This window comes from Ostrea edulis, chromosome 9 (assembly GCF_947568905.1).
Source record: "Ostrea edulis chromosome 9, xbOstEdul1.1, whole genome shotgun sequence".
In the NCBI taxonomy this organism is placed as follows: domain Eukaryota; kingdom Metazoa; phylum Mollusca; class Bivalvia; order Ostreida; family Ostreidae; genus Ostrea; species Ostrea edulis.
The window spans coordinates 56,568,182-56,573,623 of record NC_079172.1 but is presented as its reverse complement, the minus strand read 5'-3'; the positions used below and the strand labels follow the sequence as shown (position 1 = coordinate 56,573,623).

Sequence of the window (5,442 nt, the reverse complement as noted above, 5' to 3'; positions counted from 1 at the left end):
CCTTGGTGTCCTTCCATTGACCTATTGTAAGACCCAAGTTACAAGAAATGACATCAATACACAGACTGATGAAAGGTGAAGATTACGAACAGTGATCAATCTCATAACTCCCATAAGCAATACAAAAAAGATAGTTGGACAAACACGGACCTCTGGACACACCAGAGGTGGGATCAGGTGCCTAGGAGGAGTAAGCATCCCCTGTCGACCAGTCACACCCGCCGTGAGCCCTATATCCTGATCAGGTAAACGGAGTTATCCGCAGCCAAAATCATTGTGCCAAGAACGGCCTAACGATCGGTATGAAACACGTCAGACAGCATATGACCCAATGATAGGTTGTATTGACGAACTAGATCGTTATAACGACCATAGAATTTGCGAAATGCTGACTTCAATCGAGATTATTGAATCCCATCTACCATCAACTTGTTTGTCAGTATTTTGCCTCCATGCGCGGATCTAGAGGAGGGGGTGTCGGGGGGTCCGGACCCCCCCCCCCTCCTGGAATTTTCAAAGATAATTTTTTTTACAATATAACGATTTATGAGAAAAATGAGTTGACTGTTATTATATTATAAATACTTTTTTGTGAAAAGGTTCGACCCCCACCCCCCCCCACCCCCCCCCCCCCCGGACAAAATGTCTGGATCCGCGCCTGGCCTCGATTTAAAAACTGACTATACGCAGAACAAGCTCTTGCGTATCCAATCAGTTGAGATATATAAACATCATATGCAGGTGATAATGGAATATTGCTACATAAATATGGGAAGTTGACGATGGAGAAGCTGAAATCATCCCGTTTGTCATACAGTTGAGTTGTCAGTTTGCCGTTAATGTCTGCTTTCAATGAAATATCCAAGTATGAAGCAGAAGTGGACGACTCTGTGGTGTCTTTTATTTCAAGCTCACAGGGATATGGACAATCACCAGAAAACCGTGATGATTGTCAGAGTTCTCAGAAGGATGGAGAATGTATCGTGAGAGTTGTCAAAAGTTATCAGAAAGATAGAAAGTGTGTCGTGAGAGTTGTCAGAAGGATGGAGAGTTGTCAGAAGTTATCAGAAGGATGGAGAGTGTCGTGAGAGTCATCAGAAGTTATCAGAAGGATGGAGAGTTGTGTTGAACGGTTCAAGGAAGACGTTTGGAATGCACGAATCTTTTTAAATGATATGTACACTGAGAGACACAAATGTACAATGTTTGAAGTTGAATGACATATCATTAATCCTTTGTTGGTGCTAGGTACTTTTTCTTAATATATGTATATAGAAGTAGTGTGTTATCCAGTATGATTTTCTTCTATAGATATTAAATCTTTTATATATGCAGATAAGCTTAAAACTTCTGAAATTTGGAGGTTTCAGAGTTGTGAACATTGGTTCCATTTTTAATTGAAGTGAAATAATATTGTGAACATCGCTTATACTACAATAACTTGGGTAATATTCCTCAAACCAGCATTAAACTGGGATGTATTTCCCTGTTTCATAAATCATGTTTACCCTTGTATAACAGTTTCCATACCAAACACATCACGTAGATCTAGTGCATGCTCTTTGAAAAAATAACCGGACTGTGCATATTCGTACCTGCCTTGTAGTGCGTGTCACTATATAGTGCGTTTTCTTTTGAAAGCGTGTTACGCAAAGCGATTCTCAGGGCCTTTTGAGTGCAAGTACAAAAGCCTGAAGTGCACCAAATCAATGGCGCCTTGTTACAGGGGATCACAACATGTCGACCGACATAATATGCTTGCATGTGTAGAAGAAATTACACCATATTTATCCTATTTTCTGCTACATGTAAATCATGACATCCAGCTTTTTCTTGATTAGAATAAGGGTCGATGAAAGCATGTATGCTAGTCAGTATGCAAAGTAAATAATGTTTGACAACTCCGTTTTCATGGAATAATATCACAAAAACGAAGAGGCAGACCAAGCAAAATGTGCATTTAATTTGCTCAGAAAACCATGTTACGGTTTAATGGGTTTTTTAAAAACTTTATGTTTCTATTATATGCCAGTACACAAATGTATCAACATTGATATGAATTTTGATATTACTTGTATAAAAAATGAAGATTAATCCCATAACGAATACAAAATTACAAGTAGGGAAAACACAGATCCCTGGGCACACTAGAGGTGGAATTAGGTGCCACCATTCCCTGTAAACCCATTACATCCGCTGTAAGCCCAATATCTTGATCAGGTAAACGGAGTAACCCGTAGTACATGTACATGTAAGACCGAAAATTCTTCTTAGTAAAGCCGATTTTTTAAAATATATGTTATCAACCTCCAGCCAGGTTGTTATTTCACATCAAATTGATAGTCTAATACACACGTGTCATGATTACGAAATAAATTCAGTTTTGTTGATTGTTAAGGATTAAACGTCGAGTCAAAGGTTATCACTGAGGAAAGTAGACTATGAAGGATGACAAAAAACTGAACTCATCTCTGCAGTTGTAAAGTCAGAGTGAGCGCTAGATTTAAGATTGGAAAAGATATGTTAATACAAATTGCCTATATGGTCTGTTATATTGCAATGTTGATATTTTATCATATTTCGCTGATCTTTGATCTCTCAAAGGTTCGCTAAATACAAGTACATTGTAAGAAAACTGACATTTTACAAAAGTTCCTATATTATATATTTATGGTACGCTTCTGATACATTAAGAAAATCTGGTAATCCTAACAACACTTTTTAATACGTGGTGGGCTTTTACGGTTAATTGGAGTTTTTGATAGTCGACACCTGCTCCAAAATCTGAGATACATTAAGTGCGTGACGATATTATACGATTTGATAGGTAGATTTGCAAATATAACAACCATTTAGTATTGTAGCAAAACGATTTACTACAAATTATTTGACAGCCATGGTAGAATATATCACATGTGAATGTTGATTTTGAATATCTTTTTTGGAATCCACGCATGCCTGTTGATGTTGATGTTCTCGAATTGATTCCAAATACCCTGTAAATATATGACACGTACTAAAAGAAATGTTGTTCATCTAAAGAAATGTTGTTCATCACTGTTAGCAGAAGGGCTTTGAATTTCAGAGAGATTAAAATACGTTCAGCCCGCTCATCAACACTATTCATATTTTTTAAAATCTCACACAAAGTAATAAAATTCTCTGTCAATTTGTTACTTAGTCATCCTTAGATTTGAGGTCCTTTTGCATCTTCCACCATTTATCATTTGTAAACTTAAAACTGAAATCAAAATACTATTTCTACGAAGTTTTTATCACCTTTCTTTATCAAAGTTTTTTTTTATCGACCAAATCCTCTACAACAACGCCGGTTATTTCCACCTCCGCACAAGTTTGAAACATAGCCACCCAAGCAGGCGTTACCAACATCTTGGCATTTTCCAAATAAATATTTGTTTGAACACAGTCTGTCAGCTCCTATAATAAAAAATGTAGACATTATAAATTCTTATTACAGCACTATCATGATTAGATACATGTACAAGAACTAGATTCGGAACTTGCGATTGGATATTTTTCCTCATCACATGTGTCTTCGCCCCTGCAGTGTATTATTGTTAATATTTGTATGCTCCTCACTAATCTTTAAAAATGGAGTTAAACGAGTAAATGCCTGCAGAAGAGAAGTTAAACCTTCGGCGGATGAAGGAGTCTTCGGGTTTTGTACGAGAATGTTTTGTTTCTGACTGAAATAGGGCGCGACACTGACATTGTAACTATCATCATACTGGTATACATGTGTGAAGCAGTTGCAATGCATTAAAGTCAATATTCATTTCCTTTGTATGTATTAACTATGATTACGAAATTAATATCCAGTATTAAATTCCATCATGACTGTGTCACTCGATTAGAAACCTTTACGCTTTACAGATGATAAACATTGAAACGTAATAGAAAACCATAAACGTCCATGAATATGTTATCTTTTGAGATTGATTGATTTTTTTACGCCGTTTTGTCAATATGTCAGCCATTTTACGGCGGTTAACTAATTGAATTATGTTTGGTTGGGAGTGTTTGAGTTTCCCTGACGGCCCCCAGTGAGCCTACTCTTTTTCGAGCATCAGGGAAATGATCTTTTGCGTGCCAAGGGGGATGTAATCCTTGACACGGGACACTCTTTAACGTCCCATCCGAGAGTTATCTTCAATAATGACACCCCCTAAAACATGACAACATTGTAAAATTCAACTGGTAAACTAAGGAACGTAAATTATGTTTAATATTCCATATCGATCCTTTATCATCATTTTTTTCTCTCGGACAAATTCACCACTTGTATCAGATGTATGATTTTTGTCTTTTAAAAAATTGCAACTTAAGGATATGCCAAACTTCCACCAGAGTTCATTTGCTCACAAACCAAACTCTTCCACTTAGGCATTTTATGGGATAGCAATTTCTTAGGCCGCGTATACTGTGATGTCACTGTAGAATGACGAAAAAACATAACGTCAAACGTAAACAACTTTCAAAACAAGAACGTAAACATCAAGTTCATTACTTTACACAATAATTTGAACAGTCTCCCTACTTTTTAATGATCTTTTGATCATTTTATGTTTAAAATAAAATCCATACTTTTATATTAATGCTCTTAATATCAATATCTTCAAACTTTTAACTGCGAACTACTTCTTTAATGTTATTTGCCTGCGTGATAATCGCGGACTCACAATATACAAATCTGTATATTGTGCTGCGTCACATAGGAGAGGTCTATTCGTAGGTGACGTAATGAGGCCTCGACGGGGAGTGTGAAGGATATGCGAGACGATGATCACGTGATGGTTGCGAATTATTATAAATTTAGAACCGGATTCAGCGTAGTTTTAAAAAGCTTCCCGAAAAAATCACAATGCTGTACAGACATGCTATATGACGTCATAATAAAAAAAGTACGTCACGACGTTGTATCGCGGGGAAAATGTCATCATATTGTAGTAAATAGGGCTATACGGACCGTGGATATCGGCCTGGATAGCTCAGTGGTTAGAGCACCTGACTAGTAATGCAGGGGTCCCGGGTTCGATTCCCGGTCCAGCCAGGGATTTTCTCCTCTCTCCGATATATACTACATTTGGTCCCGTTGACCACCCCTGGTGGTGCAGGTTGGCCTGCCAGGGGCGAAAAGAGCCTGGGTTGATATTGAAAGACAATTATAAAATTATAATTGATCTTAAGGAGGGAGGAATGTAGTAATTAGGGCTATACGGACCGTGGATATCGGCCTGGATAGCTCAGTGGTTAGAGCAACTGACCAGTAATGCAGGGGTCCCGGGTTCGATTCCCGGTCCAGCCAAAGATTTTCTCCTCTCTCCTTCTATACTACAATATTTTGTCGTAATTTGCTATCGCTACCAAGTGTCATGTGTAAATCTGTGGATTAAATTCTTGTCAAATGATAATTTTTATTTC

The 5,442-nt window shown here is 37.5% G+C and overlaps 1 long non-coding RNA gene and 1 other non-coding gene across 2 annotated transcripts in view; one reads left to right on the top strand and one right to left on the bottom strand.

Moving 5' to 3' along the window:
- Nucleotides 1-2,856: 2,856 nt before the first annotated feature.
- Nucleotides 2,857-5,442, bottom strand: part of LOC125660486 (uncharacterized) — a 20,574-nt gene continuing 17,988 nt past the window's right edge. The window contains exons 3-4 of the long non-coding RNA XR_007364369.2: nt 3,280-3,438; nt 2,857-2,996 (exon numbers count right to left, since the gene is read on the bottom strand). This is a non-coding gene — a long non-coding RNA (uncharacterized LOC125660486). The remainder of the gene's footprint in view (nt 2,997-3,279; nt 3,439-5,442) is intronic.
- On the top strand, nt 4,998-5,071 carry Trnat-agu (transfer RNA threonine (anticodon AGU)). The gene has a single exon. It is a non-coding gene; the product is annotated as a tRNA-Thr (tRNA).